The 22,454-nt window shown below is 44.0% G+C and overlaps 1 protein-coding gene across 3 annotated transcripts in view; it reads left to right on the top strand.

The window, feature by feature from the left end:
* Nucleotides 1-22,454, top strand: part of TJAP1 (tight junction associated protein 1) — a 40,116-nt gene that overhangs the window by 1,693 nt on the left and 15,969 nt on the right. For all 3 annotated transcript variants that reach the window (XM_056356809.1, XM_056356807.1, XM_056356808.1), the window contains one exon: nucleotides 21,300-21,394. The gene's annotated coding sequence lies outside the window, so the exon portion shown is untranslated. The remainder of the gene's footprint in view (nucleotides 1-21,299; nucleotides 21,395-22,454) is intronic.

The following is a 22,454-nucleotide window of genomic DNA, read 5'->3' as shown; positions in this document are numbered from 1 at the left end:
TCTTGTGTTCTGTTAGGTTATTTATTCCACCATGTTATTGTTTTTACCCATATTTTAACCGATCGCCTGATGGGTGGTGCAGGTGTACCGCTGGCCTTTCTATCCTCTCCTGAGCTCACTGTTGAGATCCAGTTTAGAGGGGCAGCTGTGTGGTACCCAGCAGCCAGTCCTTTGATTATACTTCTCATTTACTTGTTAAATTACTTTTAGTACAACTCCTTTCTCGTTTATTCACTTCTTAGTGAATCGCTGCAGAAAGCGCATGTATCCTAACAGTGCGTTGCATACAGTGTGTTTCAGCTTCTGGATGTTACATCAGCATTTAAGCTAGCAGGTCTTAGCTGTGCTATCAGGAACTTTTGGCTTTTCATTCCTTCCCAGGCACCCAGTGCTCTTGAAATCAGGGGAATGTATATCAGCAGCACCAATGGAGTTCCAAAGTACAGCCCATGGCTATCTTCTTTAATATTAACAAGGCATTGGGTCAGGAGGGGATGAGTTACATGCCGAGACCTGTTGCCTCCTCACACCATTTTCTGAATCAAAGATGACTTTGCATTCTTTTCCAGTCTGTTTCAAGTAATTTGCTGGCTGCTGCTAAGTCACTTGCTTTGCGGCTTTCAAACCCTGAATTTTTATCTCTGCCAACCATTCTAAATAGAATCATGTGGCATAGCTTTGGAAGAGGTATAATCCTTTCCAGGTCTGCCCCCTTTTTGTCCCGTAGCAGTACAAATAAAGTCAGATGGGACGAGTGATTTTTGGTCAACATGCTGGTGCGAATGGTACCTGAGCTGGCTTGGAGAAACGATTTGTGGCAGCTGGTGTAGCATATGAAGTGCTTTTAAAAAGATGAAGAAAGCCAAGGTGTTTGAACGATAGCAAAATAAACAAGTTTCAGTAAAATGTGACTATATTTCAGTGGTAGTTTGAAGTAGACTAGATGTGTGTTCATCCTGGAGGCTGATGATTTTTCTGAAGGTGCGCTCCCTAACCTGTTAAATTGTCAGCTGTGTTTTATGGAGGATCCACTGAAAACTGGACTTTGTGAGATTTCCATGTGTTGCCACATGTACAGCGTAGTCCTGAGAAATAGTTCTGTGAGTTAGATCATAAAGGATTAAACATGTCGTGTACTTGTTAGCAAGGGCCTAGCTTTTACAGTAGAGCATGACAATAATAATGTAGTAGTGACTAATAACCCTCTGCCTTTCATGTTGCTGGGAGAAATACAACATGTAGGGGTCTCAAATGAGTTGGATGTGATACAGATTTTGTGGAGGAATCCTACCCTCAGAAATGAGGATCTGGCTTGACACCTTTTTGACTCATCTGCTCTTTTGACTGGGGTTGTCAGGAACTGGCATTGTCATAATCCAACAGATGTCTTTGGCTGTTCAACTTGGTTGATGCTTTGAGAGTAGATTTAAGGTCCTGAAGCTGGGTACATTCATCTCCTTGCTTGAAGGCTTTGGTTGGGGAGATGTCTGCTTATTGTATGGCACCTTGAGCTATGGATGGAGTGAGTCTTGTGGCATTTGTGCTAGCTATGTGTATTTCAAGTCACTAGTAACTGGGTAAATACGATCCTCTCTGGAATTCATTTTACACAGGACTGCAAAGGAACTACATGTGTAATCTATGCAAACAGAGCTAATGCCTTAGGGCATGAAATCGTCCATCCTGTTTCTCTGCCAGTTCCCCTACCTGAGGGCTTTTCCTTAGATCTAGATTGGCTAGTGATGTATCTGTAGTAGTAGTTTTTTACTTTTTTTAAAAAAGTAGTTACTTTTTAAAATGGAAGTACCTTTACAGCTGGTTGGAGGGGAAGGATGACCCTGCGGTCAGAATTCTGAACTGCAGTGTAGACTACCTAATTTATACCACAGATTTATTGTGTGAATGTGTTCAGATCATTCCTGCTTCTTGCTCTTCATTCTTCCGTTGCAAAATATGATTAATGCCCATCTTACTGGGGATTTGAGGAAGAGTCTGTGTCAGTAAGACACTTGGATACTGTGGTGTTGAATGCTTTAGTAAAGCCTGGTGGAGGAGAGATGAAAAGGATATTCCAAGCCATGACTTCAGAATGAAGCAGACCCTTGTGTGATCCACTGTCCTGTGTATTCTTGTAGTGTGGTGAAATTGCTATAGAGTGCAAGTCAGGCCCTACCTTGTTTAAGGCAAGTGGGTCCTCTGAGACCCCCTGCTTTTTTCCCTTCCCAGGAACTGTTTGTTTGTTTCCCCAGCTTGCAATGCCTTTTCTGGCTGAATCTTTTTTACTTAAATTAATGTTTTCTCTTTTTTGCCCCTTTGTTTGTTCCAGACTCAGAAATTGTTCTCTTCATTGTCAGCACGTTCATGCGTGGTCTTACTGCTAGCATGCTGAGAGAGGGCCAAGAGCAGCAGCTTGCAGGCTGTCTCATATTTGGAATGATATGAGCCACCCTCTCTGGAGTGTCCTCCTGGGAGCTGTGCTTAGGAAGGAAATGGCATGGAAGGCTGTGTAGGAGTGTGAGAATAGCATTGCAATGGTTGGAATGCAGGATAAGCATCACTTGGGTGGGCTCAGTTTTCCTCTGCTTTTCAACAATGCTGGGTGCCAAGCCTGAGGAAGACTGCTGTGCAGAGGTGAAGGAGCTGGAATGTATTCTTCAGTTGAGGTGAGCGCAATTCTGTGAAACTGATAGACATCAAACTGAATAATGATTTTAAAGTATTTTCACATGATGTCTAATCTGTGGAAATTCACTACCACATAATAGCACTGAGGCTGAGCTGAGCGGGATTCAGAAAAGATCAAGCACTTATGAGTGGAAATGTTCAGACTTGCTTTAGCTAAAGAACTCGTTTTAGAACGTGTATTTTTCAGACATAACCCAATCTCTTAAAAGGTAAAGGTTTGAAGAAAGGGCAGTTTGTTCCATAATTGTCCACTGAGGTTTCTTGCTCCATCTTCTAAACTACTTTGTATTGGCCTGTGTCAGAGGCAAGGTATACAATCACACTTACTTGCTATGTTAGGGTGCCCACTAAACTTTTTGTGATAACTGCATTAGGAAAAAAACCCCCACCAACCAAAAAAACCCACAAACCCTCAAAACACCCCAGCTGCTCTGATTAGGCCTGGTAGTTGAAGATTTTAAGCTGCTGGAGAGCAGGGTCCTGGGAAAGATAGTGCATTCCATGTGAGGACCATCTTATTCATTAACGTGGAGAAATGCAGGTACTGTCTCTTCATGCAGAGTGGTCAGGCAAAGCACTTTGTGCTTCTTTCCTTTGCTTGTAAGAGGGAAAAGAAAGTGTGGAGTTTGGCCTTTCCACGTTTCAGTCTCGTGGTGGACTTTAGTCTGAAAGGTGTCTGAAAGAAAGGGCTTTAAGGCTTTTCAAGTGAGATCCAGTATGTTGTGGCATGAAACTCAGTGTACTAGTGTTCAGGAAGACACAGTCTGTGTTCTGTGCTCATGTCCAATTTGTGTTGAAGATCAAGAGAATCATCAGTGCTGCTTGGTCAAGTAGGCATAAATTCGGTTTGATGGATAGGTTAATAAAGGTGAGTGGCCAGTGGTACGGAGCTATGTATAAAATGATGTTTGGTGTTTGTTTGTAATATTTGCCTGAACACAAGGGGAACTCCTGAAGGAAAGTAAGAGTGTGTGTGTGTGTGTGTTTTTGTATTTTCAGAGCTAGGAGTGAGTCCTGCAAACCTTGAGATCCCTGTATGGATACCTTCCCTATGGGCTGTTATGGGAACAACAGGTGCTTTAGGGCACAACTGAACCCTTTTGTGGCAGGCATCATGGCTGTGAGTAAAGGGTTACTGACTTTGATAGAAGTTTTGTGATGCTGAGAAAGTGAAATGGGTCAGGATTGGAAAGTAAGGTTCCCCGAAAGGATTGGGCTGGTTTTTAGGCACAGAGGAACTGACCTGCTGCTAGTGGTAAGAGAGAATTGGTTTAAATTTCTGATTTCTAGGGGTCAGCAAATTCAGAACTGAAAGTTCCACAGCAGCTACTGTGTCTTTGGTTGAGTTCTTTATTTGTATTTTGGCTCTGTGATAAAGCTGGCTTTAGTAATGTTGTAGGACACATAACTGGATTTTTTTTCTCTTGTGTTTAAAGTCTCAGTTGTCCGGCAGCATTAATGTAACACGTGTGAATGAGTTAGTTTCTCTAGATGAGGTAGTTTAACTATTGAGGAGTTAGGCTCATAAAAAGCCTTAGGCGAGTTTTACTTTATAGCATTTGTTTCAAAAGAATATGTTATTTTTCTGAGATTATAATTAGATAATCGTTGTGGCATTAAGGTTTTTGACCATTATTTTAGCATATGCTACTGCTTTTAGACCTGGGTATGTTGCACAAGCTCTATACAATTCCCAAAGATGCATTGCTTCATTGTCTGCTAAATCAAATTTCATTCTGCAGCTTTGGTGCTCATTAGTGAGGACTCTACTGCTGCCTGATGGGAAGGTTAAAAGTATTCTAGGGAAATGACTTGAAATCTGGTCCATCTCACATAACTGAAAAGTGGTTGCAGTTAATTCTACTGTTCTGTTTTTTCTTGTGCGTTTTTGTTTACTATTGTTTCCTTATTGAGAACTCTTACCTGTGGGAGATCTGTACCGTGTGTATTGTGTGCATAGCCCTTTCAAATGAGGAAAAGAAAATAATGGAAAACGACAGGGTATTTGTTTAAAATTAGAGTTGGTTTAAGTAATCTTTCTTGAGAATGGACTTCAAGTTCACATGCTGCCTTTAATGGTTTCATTCTTCCAAGCAGAAAGTGTTCCATACATTAGAGTATGCAAAATATATTTATTGAACTTTTAGGATTGAATTACAAAGCGTTGCTTGTGCTATGGTTATATAAATACTAGGAAATGAAAGCTTTGCTCAGAAGGATTTCCTCAGGTAACTGCATTTTGCTAGCGATACACTCTGTTAGTAGATGTTTGTGTAAGCACTCAATCCAATTTCTTCTAGGGCTAGCACAGAGTGTCATTTTTGGGAAGCTTCTCATACCAGGTTGGATTGATTCCTGAAAGCAAATCACCCTTACTGGGCTGCAGAATTTCTATAGAGTTGACTTATAAGTGTATCCATTTTTTCTTGATTAGATGATGCCTTTGTAAATAGGTCTCCAGGTGTCTCTGAAATGGCTATAATAGAATTCAATGTCATCAAGGCTCCAGCTGGATGGGGAGAGCTGTATTACTATGCAGCTCTAGAGATGATTTACAACCCGACTGACAACTTGCAATATAAACATTAGTCCAAGCATGATCTTGTCCCAAAACCCTGCCTACGCAGGGAGCCAGGAGTCTTCCTGCCACGCGCCATAAATCGTTTATGGTTTGCTCATGCCCGCACATTTGAAAAACAGCTGTGTATTGGGGATTAGCAGTTTGCAGAAGGCCCGTGTGGGGCTAAATTAGGGTCTCTTGCCCTGGTGGTGAATACCAGTATTGGAATAGCGGGAGTGCTTCTCTGCAGTTGAAGGCAATTTACTCTGGGAATGGGGGGTGGGTGCAGGGTATCTGTGAGGGTACAGCAGCCAGAGGAGAGCGTTGGACTGCAGTGCTCCAATTTGAGCTCAGATGCCTGATTGATAGCTGCCCAGCATGGTGGGGGATTGAACATTTAATTGTTAGTTGTGTGGGTTTAAAATTTTGCTTATATATGTATTATTTCTGTGTATTTTATGTGTGTGTATATATATACACACAAAATGCAAGCAGACTACTTCTATCTCCTAGGAGCTGAAGGATGATAGGGGTTTGGGGTCTTTTTTTTCTTTCCCTTCTTTTTTTTTAGTGTGAGGAGTGGCTTCCCTTTTGCTGGCCCATGTTAACAGAATCAAATTATATACCAGGCCATCTGGGGCTTCACAACTCATTTTCAGCTTTTATAAAAAGTTTTACTGTGTCACTTGGATTTATTACAGCTTTGCAACTTCAGCTCCCAAAGTAAAACTATTTTTGAGCTGGCTGTGATCATTTAAATTACCTCCTGGAGCTTCTAATCACTAACTTGTGTTTATGCTGAAAACTCCCATTTGTCCAAACCCTGGAAGCACAATCTGTTTGATAACTCTAAATGTATTGATGCGTTTACATCAGTGCCGAGTACCTCAGGGCCTAAAGTCAGTTGGTGCCTTCAGGTCTTTCTGAAATAAAAAGAATATGCAGGTTTTGCTGTACATATGAGACTAAACAGTACGGTTCGGATACCTCCTATATGCTGGCTGAAGGACCACTGCTGAGTAAAGCAGATATAAGTAGATATTTTTTAGCTGGGTTGGTGTCTCCATCAACAAATCCTTTCTCAGGTGTGTTGGGTAAGAATCTGGGTGGAATGTGTCAGCAAGGTGCCCCCTTCTAGAGGCATCAGCTGAACACAAGTGCTTCTAGATTGTACCATGGGCATCCATCCATGGGGCCAAGGACAAAGCCAGGGGGCTCTGGGTAAAGCAGGTGACTTGTTTCCAAAATGACAGAGTTAGAAGGCTTTCTACTATTTTGTTGAAGCTGCCACACAGGTGTTCCTCTGAAATAAGACTATTTTCCTGGAGCTTCCTTCTCTGCTCTCCTCTGTCGTATATTTGGGGAGAGTAGCTGGAAGGGATTATCCTAGACTTGTTTGAGCTTAGGAGTTGCCTCCATTTTTCTTACTCCTTTTGGTAAAAGGCTGTACAGTTTGTTTGATTCTTTTTGCTTTGCTGAGATGGAGGCCAGATAGCACCAGATATATTTGTGGCTGTTTGTGTGGGCATTTGAGATTTGGAAGGCACCTGCTAATGAGTTGTAGGTCATTTCATGTCAGATTGGCTAAGTTTCCATCAGGCTGGTTCTTTGTTGCGGCAATGCACGTGGACTGTGTATGTTTGGGGATCCCTATGGAAAGGGCTTTCCTCCTGTTTGCTGCCTCCTCTCTCCCCACAAGAAAAAAAGAATCACCTGGTTCTGTTGAGCTGTTAACCTCCAGATTGAATTAGATGTTTTGCTGTTACTTATATAGACTTTCCAGATACATATACGGAGGTTAGAGAGGGGCGTGGGTATGTGATCATATTTCGAGCTTTCCCTCCTTCTCCTTTTATTGATGCTGCTGTTGGAATTCACCCTTCCTTTTTCCTGGGAACTGGTGTGAAGAAATTGCTGTCACCCAGAGCAAAGCTCAATCTGCTTGCCTCAAGGCTTTACCTCTCCAGGTTAGGACTTTGCCTGATTTCTGCAGGCAGCAGTTTGTTTATGAGCTTACATTACCTGAATCTTCTGGGTTATGTCTGAAGGGAACAATTTGGGACAGTGGAAATCTCAACTCAGACATGCAGGGATAGGGAGGGAAGGAAAAGAACAGAGTTAGCAGTACAGTTAACTCTCCCCCCTCCACACACCCTCCTTTTTTCCCTGTTTCCTCACCTGCCCAGCTGTGTAGTAGGTTAGCAGTACGTGTCTGTTCTTATTCTTATGAAAGTAGACTTTGTTCTCTGAAGACTGCTAATCATGCCCCATGGGGGTGTAATCAGTTATAAGGTATTTAATACAGTGCAGGCGGGAACAGGCTGCCTGGACGGGCTGGCAGATTGCAACACTACAATTATAAAGGGCCCCTTTCCCCCACTCACCCACCCACCGGTGGCAGGATGAGGGTTGTACCTTGAAACAGTATTAAGTCTATGAAAAAATAAAGATGTAGTGGGGGAAGGGAGAGGAGAAGCTGAACAGGCAGCTCCTATTCCAGGAAACGGGTAGACCTACATTCTGCAAGAGCTGTAGCCATTGCAGGTTGTACTGTTGAGTCTTGTGGGAGTTTGGGTGCTGCCACCATCAAAGTGGATTGTACAGGGATGGCCCTTGGTGACCTGTAGAGCAGCAGGGGCTTCCATCCTCTCTGAAATGGCTTTTCTTGTGGTGGCTGGGGTTGGAGAGGTATGGCGTGGTTATAAGTGGAGAAGCCCTTTCTCCTGCATGTAGTGATTTAGACACCTAATCTGTTTGGGTGCTTTTGTAAATCCTGCCAGGCTTCTATTTATATCTTTGGATATAAATCTATTGGTAAATCTGGCCTTTCATGCCTCTTTCTTTCAGGTACTGGAGCTACTGCAGCAGCTTACCTTACTGGCTTAGAAGGAAATAGGTAGCTTGAGGTCTTGATTTTTAATGGTCATGGGAAAGTCTACTGGATCTCAGCTGGTCTGTTCTTGTTACCTAATACCCGACCGTTCTCCTCAGTGAGGGCCTTCAAATGCACATGCGGACCAGCTGGACCACAGCCTTACGAACCATCCCTGCTCCGGCAGCTTGCTAGATGCATTGGCATGTTTCTGGAACCGGTGGTGGCTACACTGACCTTTCCCCTTCCAGGTTCTCCAGAGATTACAGCATTTTGGCCCTTTGTTGGTGCTTTTTGAATTTGCTGACATTGTTTTGAGGGCTCCCTCTGTGTGTGTGCTCTTTGCTTTTTGGAAAGTAGAAGGGAATATGTGTTCTAGTATATCTGTGTTAAATGGTTTCTGTCATTTCTGCCTTATGAAATTTGGCTCCTTTGTGACATTCCTGTGCTTTGCTGAAGTTCAGAACTTACTCTGCAAAGCACAGCAGATAGAAGCTCTTTTTTTCGGTAGCCTTTGGGATATTGGTGTAGATTCAAGTGGGATATATTCTTGCTATAGTGCTTGTGACAGTGTTGGCTTTCCTGCTTGGCACTGAGAGAACGCTGGCTATTAAGTCTCACAGTTGGCCCTTAGCACTGGGCAGTGGATTTTTAGGAGTGGGTTGATACTTAGTTGTATTACATAAAGTAAGTGCAGATTCAGAACGTGGCGGGGTAACAATGTTAAAAGTCCTTTCATGGACTTGAGAATGCTGCTGACAGCTTCACCTCCTGATGCATCCTCATCTTTTTGCCTTCAGAATAAATTCATGTTTGGGGACCATGAATTTTTTGGAAAGCTTTGGGTTTTGCAGGAAGGAGGTGGCATGAAGTGTTTAGTTTGTGTGAAGTGAATAGTGTTTCTTTCTTTCTAGAGCATAAAGCCGGTGACTAAAATAGTGAGATTCTGAGGTGAGAGATTGCCTGATATCTTGGGTTTTTGTACATCAGGTCTCTCTTCTTGATCATGTAAGTGATCAGATGTTAGTGCTGTAGGGGAAGAATATTACATGCAATGAAGATCAGGTCTATTTCTGTGGGCAGTGGGGTCAGTGTTTACAAAAGGATTTTTGGGTGATGAGCAAGTGGCTGCATCTTGGAGAAGCTGCTTGACTTAAGGTAGAGTGGTTTCCTGGGGTTGGAGAAAGGCCTGGATCTTTCCAAGCACCCCTAATACCCAAAGTCAGCTTCTTATTCAGCTCTGCCCCCTCAGCTCAACAAGTCTGTGTTATGTTTACCTCTCATCTTATAGGAAAAGTCAAGGAAATTCCTCTCCCAGGCTGCTACACAGAGCTGTTCCTGTCCTGGAAAGTGGCTACTTCCCAGCTCTGGTGGTGGCTCTTCTCCCCGTGGCTTGCATGCCCAGCTGATAACTCTCCTGCCTTGCTCTGTTTCTTTTGCCCCATGGCTTGAGAAGTTGCCTGGAGAACTCAAGAACTCCCCCATAAATGAGTTTGAAGCTGAAGCTGTTGTTGGGGTCCTGGCAGTGGCAGGGCTGGCATGCATGGGGAGCGTGGCGTGTGTCAGTGTGGTGGGTGTGTGGGCTTGCTGCTTGTTTTTGTTCCCTGCCTGGTGAGGAATGCAATGTGTTTGCCTTCCTTGGCCTGTGGTTGCAGCCACATTCCTGCACTGGGAGTCAGCACGGCGGCGGGCGGCGTGCTGTTCATGCCCCCTGGCTACATGCTTTCAGCTCCACATCAAAGGTGTGTTTAGTGTGTAGCTTGTGCCATTCCTGGCCACACCTGGTGGCCTGCAGGCATGCAGGAGGTGGAGTCTGGCTGTATTTGCAGATGGCATTCAGGGTTCAGACTTTTTGCTTGTGGAAAGGCTGGAGCTGAGTCCATGCTAAACAACCCCAGGAATGCAGCGGGAGAGCTGAGCGGCACAGTCACTCCAGGGGCATGTCCTAGCAGCAATGTTTCCTATATAGCTGCAGCAAAATAACTCATGCTTGCTCCTCCGAAGGAACTGGCTGTTTGCTTGGGTGTGTTGCAGGGTTTAATTTACACCAATAAGGCCAATTAAGGTTGGCTCATCCCCTCTGCAGCCTATGTGCTCTTGGCAATCAGTAGATAATGGAGTGGCTCATGCCATCAAGCTGTGCTCAGTACCAACCTTGCATGAGAAGTCTGCTTGGAGATGGAATGGCTCTGGGATTTAACCCAGGCAGGAGTGCTTCCCCCAGTCAGTGGGTGAATGTCCTTAAGCTTCTGGAAAAGCTTCCTTTTTGTGGCTGGTACCTCAAGAGGTGGGGACGGGAAGCTTGCTGAAGGATGGCAGATCGGGATGCAGATGGATTATTTTGGGATCCTTGACATGATGTCTGTGAGAAATGGTTGCTAGTTTTGTATGCCCCTGTCATGCTGGCCTTCCTTGTCCTCTTTATGTAAGTCTTTCATTTGCCTGGCACAGGGAAATGTGGTCCCTTTTGGCAGTGTCAGTATGGGCAGCCCACAGGCCAGGCTTGTGGAAAGAACCGCTGAGGTTTTTTAGTGTCCTGGGTAAGCCCTGGGCTGTTCACTTCATTATCCAGTTTGCTTTGATCTTTGGGACTTGCCATTCCCCTTCTGGCAATTTCTAGTAGCCTGAAATTCTGTGGCCTGCCAGGCATTTCCATGCTGAAGTTAGTGTTCTGCGGAAGACCTCCCTACTGCCATCCTTAGACAGTAGCAGGCGTGAAAGAACTGGCTCTCAGAAGTGCTCTGGCTTTATGGCATAGTTTTTACTTTTTAGCTGTTGCCACAGTCTCTGAGTCAGTAACTGCAGAGCTACTGTTACTATACTGGTCCACGCCACCCCCTCTGGAGAAGGATGTATCACTTCGCAAAGCAGGATCTCAAGGATAGCTGATTAGGGGAATGTTACTTGTTGCAAAAGACTCTGAACATTGTAAAATGTTTGGAAATTATTCTCACTGGGGTCTCTTGATTTCATATAAACTGTTACGTTGTATTTCAAACCGGTGCCATACCTGATTTTAGGGCTTGTGTCTTGATTAGAAAGTGTTTTGCCTGAATCTTCATTTTTCTTCTTCTGTTCTGCAGTGCCAAACTAAATAATATGTCCTGTGGCAACACGAGGTGTAGCACAATATAAGTCTAAAAACAGGTTATGTGGAATGTTATTGATAGAACATTTAAGTGTGTATTGAGCGTTTCAGCTTTGTCATGCAATTTAGGCTATGACTGCAAAAATGAAGGTCTTGCTTAGGGTTTCTGCTGTCATTTTTTGATTGACAGATAGGAGTAAGGGAGTGGGAATGAAACTGATGTGACATTGGCTAAGGAGGAAGGAGGGCTGAGTCTTGACCTTTTTCTTTCCTGTCAGTGCGTTTTAATACGTTGTGGAGAGAAAGTGACTAGTTTCTTGTTTTGGCTTCCCTGCTGGGCTTCAGGACCCTGTAGGAATCCAGATCTTTGTGCTTCTGTGTCCAGTTCCACACACTTCTGCTACTCTGGCTAAAGCAGTAACCCTCACCGAGCAGCTAGATCTCCCCCTGGTGGGATAGGGAGCAGAAAGCAGGGCTATGGACAGTGAAGTTGGGAACTGGTCTCATCCTGGGGCACCTGGAGCCAGCAGCAGATGTGTTTCTCCAGTTGAGACATTCCTTAGTCCAGAGTCACAGACTCTGTAGAGCTGAGCTCATGCAGCTGCAGGAAGCTGAAAACATGAACAGTTTGCTGTCGGCACTGAACAAACACCTTATCTTTGTAACATCTGCCTGGCTATACACTGGCATTAGACCATGGTCTTTGTCCTTAGATGAGTGGTGAGCTGCTAGCTTTTTGAGTTGTTTAGTCAGACACTTGACCAACTACTCCCCTCTTCCTGGCGCCCCCCCCCCCCCCCCCCCGCCCCCTGCCAAGAAAAAAACCCAAACCAACCAACCAAACCAAACCAAAAAAAAACAACCCTGGAACATGATGGCTTGTTTTCTTTAGAATATCTGGGGCTGATCATCCTCTGCTCTCAGTTAGAGCCCCTTTGTGGCTTGACTATCTCTCATTCCCAGCTTGCTCTCAGAAGATCTGCATAGAGCTTACTTACAGGTGGGTCTACAGGGAGGAGCCCTGTAGAGGTGAAGAGCTTGTCTTCACTGCTAAAACAGAGATGTTTTTCCTTAACCTCAGAATAATTAACAGGCTTATGCTATCCCAAAGGATAAAGGTGGTAAAGACCAGGCATTTCAGTTTTACAAGAGCAATGATGGGCAGGGGATGTAATGCTAGTCTGGACAAGCTGACCTTGTGGTGAAACTAAAGTGCTGGGTCTTTGCTGCAATTGCCCCTTGAGACTATTTATGCTCTTTATTAACTCCAGCTGAAGAACAACACTGGTGCTAGCAGTGATAACAAATGTGGAAGGAGATGGTTGATCGGGAGCTCTGACTCTGCCCCAAGCAGGGGTTGTGTCTGAGGGAAGAGCTGAAGCAACCCTGCTTGATCTCAGGTGGGGCATCTGTGGTAATCCACCCCAAGGGAGGAAGGTGAACCTAGGAGGTACAATACAACATATACAGAAGGATAAGCAGTGCAGCCTGTGACTGCTGGTGACAGGCAGCCTCCTCATGTGCAGCCTGTATGGCAGGGGGTGGGGGTCCTGTCTGCTGTGGTTAGTATCCTGCTGTTAAAAGGACTGACTGGAGCCCAGGTGAATGAGGAGAGAAGAGCCGTAGCCAGTTGCGTGCTTTATACAGGTCACCAATGAAAGACGGGTGGGAGGATCTGTTTGTTTTTCCTAAGCTGGATTAAAGTGTTGTATTTCTGTGACTGAACTCTCAGAATAAAATCTCTCACCAGTTCAATGGTGCTGAAGACTAAGATAATAATTAAAAAAAACCCTTAAAAAAATAACCCTCAAAAAAACCCAACAAATGAGGCAAACTGAGGCAGATTAACTATAGGGCAACACCACAAAAAAGAGAGAAGATGCTTCAGGGTTACATTCTGCTTCATGGACCATGCTGCTCTATTGTTTACAGAGTTGAGACAAGTTTTGTGCCTGTTCCTGCCCTTGGCTCAAGCTCTGAATCTGCTAGGCCCAAAGCATGTTTTTGAAAGCTTTCTGCTTTCATGGCCTGTTGAGACTGCTACTGTCAGTGTGTAGGTGTGCACTCAGTCCCAGAATGCAGAGGCAGCGTGGAAGTCAATGGGGTATACTTGGTGTGGTCTCCAGAGTAGGCAGTGGCTGTGACTGGGGTTAGCGGGGGTGTCTGTGGCTGGTAGAAATCCTGCTTTGCAAATAAGTTAGTAGCAATATCATTTGTAACCTCTGGGAAGGGAAAAGTGGCAGGATGTGATCAGCTTTGGGAAAAGGCTGTGAACCCTTTTCTCTTTTCTCCCTTTGGCTGTATAGGTTTACTCCTTTAATATCACTTCTGTTTCTCTTAATGTTACCCTGCTTTTCCCTGCCAGCTGATAACAAGCTATTGCTCGTTGTAGATGAAGCAAGGATCAGGTGGCTTGGTTGAAGAATGACCTGCTGCTATCGTCACACAATGCTGGAGTCTGTAATTTTACTTAATTATACTGACTGCTGTCTGTATTCAGTGCTGTAGAGATCAAAAAATATTTCTGTGCTAGAAGATCTTCTCTGATGAATAGCACAGAGGATGGCTCAAGTTTCCATGGCAATGCTTCTGAATGTGCTTCTGTCACCAAAGAAAGAGGGACTTTCAGTTGGTTAAGGTTTGCAGGTTTTGTCTGAGAAAGGGGATGGTGGTGAAACTGCATGTTAGTTGTTTGCCTGCCTTTGGGTAGTGCCTCTGATCTGGAGAAAGAGGAAGCTGACATTAGGCTAATGGCAGAGACGGACTGTGTCGTGCAAACTACAGCTGGACTCCTGGACATGCTTAACTGTTCAGCTACAGATGCAGCTGCACAATCACCCAACAGTTAAGCCTGTACCATTCTCTGCCTCTCACATCTGACCATCTGCTAGGGAAAAGCTAATTAAACCAAAACAATTCTTGCTGGGATTAAACCCCAGCAGCAGAGAGAATTGAGTATAGTACAAATACTGTTCTCCTACTACTGGATCAGGGTTGCTGCTTTATTTGTACTTACAAAGAATTGCAGGCTATTCAACTCTGTTGGTGTCAGGTAGGTGTTTAGCTCATGCACACTTTCCTTCTCTTTTCTATTCCAGATCCCTCTTGTGTTAGGTGCAAGAAATAAGGCTATGTCTTGCTGAATTTTCCTGCAGTTCCTTTCTTATGACAGCTGAGGCTGTTTAACATGGAATTTCATGCAAAAACAGTGCACAAAGCTGTTTCTTCTCCTAGTGCCTCAATTTCTTATGGAACGGAAATTGTTCCTGCCTTCCTCATTGCATGTATTTATAGTGAGCATGAATCCTAGAGTTGGTGTGGGGCCACGTAACCTTATAATTGCTAGAAGCTGCCAGTGTGAATCTGAGACTCACGACTAAACAGTTTATTGTGAAAATGTGCCTGCAGCCCATTGAGAGCTGAAATTTAAATCTTGTAAAATAGAAAATGTGAAAGTGTGGTTCCCTTAGCAACTGAACTCTTGTGTGTACCTACAGTCCATGTTGCCATGTGATCAGGACTTCAAAATAGCTCTTTCGAAAAAATAATAAATTAAGTGGACTTACAATTCTGGTTGATTTAATGGCTGCTGCTGGTACTTGGCAGAAGTGTCAGCTCATCATGTCATTTGGAGTTGTGGCACAATTCAGTTTCTGAAGGCCAATGAGCGATTTAGTTTTCTGCAGGGAGTTCTGAGAAAATTCTCACTATTGTCTTTCTGTGCTGAACACAGAAAACTTGTACTGAGATGGCAGTAGAAGGTGGCAGTGACGAGAGGGTGATGGTTGCGTTGCTGGAGTGGATGTGGGAAAGTTGCAGTGAGCTCAAAGAGACCCAGTTAGAGAAGCGGGTAGAGTTGGAAGTAAGAGTACCAAAAGAGTGAAGATAAATTAAGTCTTCATATTCAGGGGGAACAGTTCAGATAGGTTTGAATGAGGAATGGGGGAAAAACCCAATAATTTTGGAATTGCTTGGAATTAAATTTTGATAAATATATTTCAAGGGCAAGTGCTCTGGGAACTGAGGAGATGAGAGGTGATTTTAAAGTGTGGATTTGTAGCATGTTAGGTCTGTGACCTCAGACTTGTTTGTGTATGTGCTTACCCCACAGTTAGCAAGAGAACTTCATATTGTGGTGGAAGAGGGGCAGTAGTAAGACCATGCCTGGGGGCAGTTAGATAACGTGCTCTAACTCCACACTCCAGTTTGATCAGATAAGCTGATCAAGGTGAGCTGTACCCTTAGGAATGAGCAACTGGGGAACTTTTGCCTTCCTGGTGTCTGAACTGCTCCAGGTATGTTGGACATCAGCAAGCAAAAGCTGTGTGGGTGTATGAAAAGCAGGGTACAGCGCAAGTATTTGTGATCACACTTACCCTCTTGCTTGGGAAGGGTAGAGAAAATGTTGTGCCACTGGTCTGAGCATTATTATGATTTTAGTTGGCATAGAAGTAGTAAAACTTTCAAGTCATAAAAGTGTAAATACCTTTAAGACATTAATACACCTTGCATAGTGTGGTTAGCTTATATTGATTCTGAGAGACGTCATTGTGAGTTTTTTTGAAGAAAAAACAAACACAAACCCCAGCAAAACAGTCTTTGGAAGTAGAAAAGGGGGAAAAAAGGGTTAAATTCAATATTGCTAAAGATTTTGCCATTGCAGGGAAGTTGTACTGGTTTAACTTAATCAGATTAGAAACAGCTGTGATTATATTAGTGCAGCATTCTTGTATAGGCATCCTTAATTTAGTTTGTGTCTTGTATCTATCTATTTAACTTAAGTTGATTCAACGCAAAGTGCTCTTAAACTGAATTAAGAACATTTACCCAGGAGCATTATACTGCTTTACGTTATTTTCGAAGTCAATTTAATTTAGTACAGTGTATATACATAGACAAGACCTTGGGGAAAAAGCTGATCCTTTTTATTACTTGCTGAACAGTATGTCATGTTTGGCTGCAGCCATGTGATTGTGGAATGAAAGAGCCTGTTGTGGAGCATGTTGGTGGAGGATGGGCGAACTGATCATTGCAAGCCTTTGTACAAATTGGTCGTTCTTAGCCATAGTGTTCAATTAAAGTAGATTGCTGCTCCTTATAAATTAGCCTTTTTCTTCTCCTAGAACAGATGTTAAGTCTCCTGAAATACTATTTTCAGGTTCCTCAGTCTGCCAACAAAAGTGCCTGCAGACCTGGTTAGCGTGCTGTGTACACAGCAAAAGCAACATCTCAAAAATTTCATAAATGTTTAATGTTTCAAAAGATTCAGATGACTGAGCAGGTTTGAGCTAGACTTTTCTATAGCTAGGCAGAGCTTGAAAGAAATTTCACCCAATTTTGATACTGTTTCCCGGTCAGCGTCTCCCCCCAGTATGTGCCTCAGTATGTATGGTGACTTTAAGCACATACAAAACTCATGGTCAAGGAAGAAGTTACTACATAAGTACTGCAGATGTCAGTTTTCTTTCCTGTTGAAAAGGATAAATCTAGTCATTACATCTTGTGTTTTCTGCATGCAGGTGAGGGCTCTATGGGAACAAAACTGGCATTTGAATTGCTCTGCAAGCAGAGTGTGGTAGTTGTAGTGATAATTGTCAGAATAAAGCTGGTTGCTGTAAACAGCCATTTCATTTCTTGACACTTGCTTTTGCCAGGACCTGCAAGCATCAGGACAGGACTTAACATCTCAACATTGCAGGTGCTCTGTAGACGGGGTCACTGCAACAACTTGTCCATCTGTCCTCCGTAAATAATGCAAATAACAGGCTCTGCTCCATTGTCTGTCTGTGTAGATACTACCTTGTGTGTTAGCCATCTGTGCATCACTGCAACTCGGAGACAGAGGGGATGTTTTGGAGAGCATATTGAGGCGAGTATATAGGTTGCAGTAATAGAGCATTCTCTAGCATTGCTGTATTCTCAGCTAGAGGGATGGCTCAGTGAAATTCAGTCCCTGGCACTGAAGAGCTGGAGACTGTAGTTTGCCCAGAATTTCTGAAACCAAAGGCTGAAATGAGGACGGCTGATAATAATTGCTGGAGGTTGTATTAAACTTAGGGAATACTTACAGGGGCTGAGAGTGGTGGAAGAATTTAAGCTGTTCCTACTTTGTCCTAATTAAATGCTTCTTGATTTTATGTTCTAGGAAGCTAATGTATGATTATTTCCACCACCGCCACCCCCACCCCTGCTTTTCTTCCCCTCCTGCACAGCATAGGGACTGACAAGAGGCCTGGGAAGGGAATTCCAACATGTTGATTTTCTACAGAAATCTGTCCTTCACTTCTCTTCAAATGTTTGCTTGCTGTAGCCGTTCCCTAGCTTGTGTTAAAGGTTAAGGCCATGGCTCCCAAATTTCCCTCATGATCTGGCAGCTTTTTGCCAGTACATATAGTTAAAGTATCAAAATTCGCCTTTTCTGGCAGGGCCCAAACAGTTATTTTTCAGAAACTTTTCAGAGTTCTGATCTCCATGAGTTGTTTTCTAACAGCCTGGTATACAACTCTTTAAATATCTGAGAAACATGCTCTGAAAGTCTTCCCATGGAAGATCTTAAAAGAACAAAGGTAAGAAGACAGAGTGGGGAGGGATGTAAAACCCAAGGTGCAAGGATGACAAGGCTCTGGAATTTTGTAGCCTAAACTATCTTGTGAGAGTTGAAAGGATCACTGAACAAACTAAAGAGATCAAGCTAACAATCACTGAACAAACTAAACAGGCTTCTGTTATGTCAGCATTTCTGGATGAGAAGCTGTCGTTAGCCCCCAATGTAGCTGTCAGTGCTAAAGGTAACTTGGCAAATGATCTTTTTGCCAAGCTGGTTCTTGTGCAATTTCAGATGTAGCCATTAAAGGTGGTTCTGTGCTTTTATAGGCATTGGAAACCTAGCATTAATTTCCTGGTCAGCATCTCCCCTGGGTATTTTTATTCTCCATTAACATTCCTTCTGGGGATTGGGTTTGGGTCCCTTGCTTCCTGTGCTGTTCCTGTTTAGATGTTAATCAGCTGTTGCGTTCTATTCCAGTTACGTGTTAGTTATGTTAGTGTTTCTTGGGCAATGCTGATCTGTTCTGGCTCATATAAAAGGGCTGGGGAAGCTAAGCTACTGTTAACACAGCAAGGAGAGTAGATAATAAAATGCATACTTAAGGATATGGAGTACGTCTGAATTAGGGGGACTGGTATCTTTGTTTTGTGGAAGGAGGGAGTCAGACTGTAAGAAAAGCGTGATTCTGATTACTTTTAAGAGACTTCTGCAGGGTGCAGTGGGTATGACAGACACATGATATGTCCAGTGGTATTTACATTCAACAAGAACTATGTAAGACCGTAGAGTCTAGGGATTTACTTTTCTTTGGAAATGTGTTAGGTGTTAAGTAGGGCTTGTTACATGGGTTGCTGTTCGACAGCTAGCCTGATCCTTTTTTCTTGATAGCTCTTGGAATTGTTCCCATGTAGGGAACAGGGGTTTCTGCTTAACAGTCAAGGTTAATTGGTATGGAAAAGCAGGAATGAGCAATAATCCTCCTGAAACTCAGTTTTAATCCAAGAGTCACTATAATGCTATTACTCAGATCTGAATTGTGATCATTAACATACAAGCCGAACTGAGATGCAAGTTGGAGCTGTCATCCTTTTATTTTAAAATGAGCTTCAAAGTAGCCAGCAGCAGAATGGATCTGAATATTCTTTTAATTGAGATGCCTTCTCTGGATGAAAAGATCTCATTAAATGTTAAAGTGTCCTTTAATAACCTGGGGGTCCTTTTCCATCATACTTGGCACCAGCAGTCTACAGGTGCTGCTTTTAACTTCACATAGCTTGTTTGTCCATCCTGGACAAGACCTTCTAATGAAGTTATTACATTATCTCTCTCGCTGATTAGTTGTCTTGGTCAGGCTTACTGCAGCATCTTGTCATGTAGTCTGGATTGAGACACGTGGAGGCTAAGGTTGCCTCTATCCATAAGCACAGGACAGGCCTCTCTTGCTTTTGCTTCTCGTGCTGCTAGTGAAGAGATGTTGTGGCCTCTTAAAGCAGGATGTGCCAGTGTCCTGTGTTGGGTATGCATGCAGAGTATACGTTGGGCCACACAGAGTGAGAATTCTGAGTCATCTGTGGTGATCAGATACGTGGCACAAGACAGTAGTAGCATTTTTTTTTTCCATGTGGGTATTACATTTGGAGTTTTTTGGAGTACATTGACTATGTGATATGATAGCCAGTGAATCTTTATGTAGTGTTGCATTAGAAACAAATGTGACTGTGATTGTGTTACGGAATGTATTTTCTCTGTCATACAAGTTTATCTTTCTGAATAAAAAGCAAGGTTAAAGAAATGCTACTTTTAAGAGGAAAAGGCTGGAAAGATGACACAGTGCCGAAATAAGAAACATTCTCTGCAGCATAATCACCATGTTTCTATTGAGGGAGACCATTGACCCTAAACACTAGTAAGCAGGGCTTTATAAGGCCGGAAAAGGCAACACAAGTCCTTTGCCTCTTTGCAGGGAATGTTCAGCTGCTGCAACAGCAAATAGGCAGAAGCTGTGTGCACCCTAGAACCAAAGCTGAGTATTAGCTATGTCAGGCCTCAAGGGACTTGCGAAGTATCAGGAAGACGGTTAGGTGCCTACAAATGTTGCTTTTTTTCCTTTTGTGGTGGTCCTTTTTGGACCTTTTTTGCATGGTGTGGACTTTTTTCTTGTTACTGGAGGCAAAATGATGCTAATGGGTAGTGTTGCGGTTTTGCTACATGCCAAGTGGCTGTTAGTTCTTTGGGCCTGTACAGAGTCGTCTTATGCAATTCTGTGCTAGATCACATCTGTTCCTAGCATGTAGTAAAGGTTTTGCCTTTCTCAGAGAACACAGAGGACATAGCTACCGTGCAAGTGAATTTTAGAAAGATGCTCTCTGGTAAAAACAGCTAGAGTCAAGCTTGTATGCTGCCTGTGCAGCTGCACTCGGTCAGTGTCGCTGCACTCCCTCGCTGTGAAGAGCAAAGAGGTTATACCTGTTTTCGTATTTTTGAAGGGATGGAGGAATCCTCAGTTTTGTGTTAACAAAGTAAATTGTAAGGTTTCCACTGTAGCCGCCTGATCCTTTGTGTGTTCATGTCTGTTTGCCTGGAAGATGTGACTATTGCTGATGCAGGATGTGCCTCAGTGTGAGCTCAAGCCTTGCAGCCCTCAGTGAGCCATTCCAGTAAAGCTGTAACTGTCAGCAGGCTTAGAAATGAGACTGGAACTGCAGTGGATAGTAGCTAGAAGACAGTAGAATTGGAGCTACTGCAGATGATAGCCTGCTAGGAAGAGGACTGTAAATGTTAAGGAACATTGCTGGTGAGAGATGGAAAGGGCAGATAAAAGGAACCAAGAGGTTAAGTTTCTTCTTGTATTACAGTGCTAATCCAAGCTAAAGATGAGCTTCTCCAGAGTAGTCAGAATGTGGACTTGACAGCAGGCTCCTTCAGAGACAGGCTTGTGAATAGTGTGGTGTGCAGAATTAGTGCCGCCTTCTATGTCTGGATATTACCTATTTCTCTTTCTGCTTTGGAGCACAAGGTCCATCTATTCTGCAGAGACCATCTGTTACTCTGAACAGAGGTGTGGGGAATTGAGCCACCTTGGGATTCTCTCTCTGGTAGCAAAGGATGCTCAGGTATTGTAGGGCAAGGAGGGCTTAACTGTGCTGTTCAGTGCAGGGAAGTGTGCAGAACAAAATTATGTTGGTATGGCAGGGTGGTTGGAGCAGAATGACAGAGGCTGGATTCCTAGTGTTGGACGAGTGGGGAAGCAGAACCCCTGGAGCAATCTAGAAAAAACAGTTGCCTTTCAGAGGTCAGTTACTGGTCTGCACAGGCATCCTGCTTAGTGGAGAGATGGATAAAAGACCTTAATTTTCTGGGACACAGTGAAGATGAGGAGTTTGTTTCACTGGAGGGTCCTGGCATTAGACAGTAGCCTGATGGTGCAGCAGTTTGCTGCTGAGTGCTGCCCTGGCACCTGGCTGTGGGTTGCTTTGCGCGTGCCTGGCTCTTTCCATGTGTTGTGCTGATAGGTGACTGACACCAAGTTTCCTTTCTCATGTTTCAGGAGCTCTTGGCCAGATGCTGCTGGATGCTGACAGGAGAAAGCTAATTCAGAGACAAGCGGCCAGAAATGTTTGGACACGTCGTCACTTTGCATCTGTAAGTCCTTGTTTGAGGGAAACTTGCCTGGAGGCACTGTGAGTTTTTAAGTGTCTCTGGAAATTCTCATATTATGAAGATAGGTTTCAAATCCTGATATCTTTTCCAGGTAGGTGGGGGTGAGATGGTAGGTAGCATAGCTGCTGGCTCTGGGGTAGGAAGCAGGACAGTCCTGTTTGAGCCTGAGGAACTGTGGTGCTGAGAGACAGGGACGCCTTTGGCATGTTTGTTCTGAGCACTTCTGCAATGGAAACATGTGTGGACCTATGGGTGCAGCTGTTCCTGGAAGCCTCTGCTTGTCTGCCAGCTCATGTGGCTGGTGGTTTTGCCTGGATGCTGAACCAGCTCCTGCTGGGAGTTGGTGGAAAAGTATTTTCAAGCTGCTGGTCTGGTCCTTCCTGGAGGTGCACGTTCTCCCTTTCTTTCTCTTTCCCCATACTTTACAGTTTGTCCCACAGAGCAGTTACGCTGTTGTGAAGCTGGTTTTTTGTGTGCTAGTCGAGATCCAGCTGTAGCATTGTAGTAAGGAAAGGGGCCAGACGGTTAGTTGGGGCAGGGCCAGCACTAGGGCACCTCTTCAGTTTGTTTTGGCAGAGCTTGTATTTGCGTGGTCATGGTTGCCTGCCTGTTCCATTCACCTCCAGTCTGGCTCTCCCTGTGCATGTACAACTGCTCCACACCCTGTGCTCCTGTCCCACCTCCCAGGGCTTGGTGCCATTGACGGGGAAAAGCAGCACAGCAGCAGAAGTACATCAGGGAAGGGAAGGCTCCATTGCAGTTTCTCTTGTGCCAGTGGCAGAGTGATGGCCACAGAGCTAAGCTCTTATAGGTGGCTCCCAGATGAACCAAATTCTCTTCTTGTAGTGATAGGTACCCTGGGTTTTGAACAGAGAGGAAGATTGTTTCTGAGCTTATGTTGTATCCCTGATGGGCTGGACACTATTTTATGGAAGCCAGTTAGCAGCAAGGTGGAGCATGGCACGCTGCTTGCTGGAAGTCGGAGAGTAGCTTGCCTTCCTTTCTTGTAGAGGTGTGGATTATCACAGCTGTAGGTACAAGG

This window comes from Falco biarmicus, chromosome 12, assembly GCF_023638135.1.
Source record: "Falco biarmicus isolate bFalBia1 chromosome 12, bFalBia1.pri, whole genome shotgun sequence".
Lineage (NCBI taxonomy): Eukaryota > Metazoa > Chordata > Aves > Falconiformes > Falconidae > Falco > Falco biarmicus.
The sequence above is the reverse complement of the archived record's forward strand: the minus strand, read 5'-3'. Positions and strand labels throughout refer to the sequence as shown.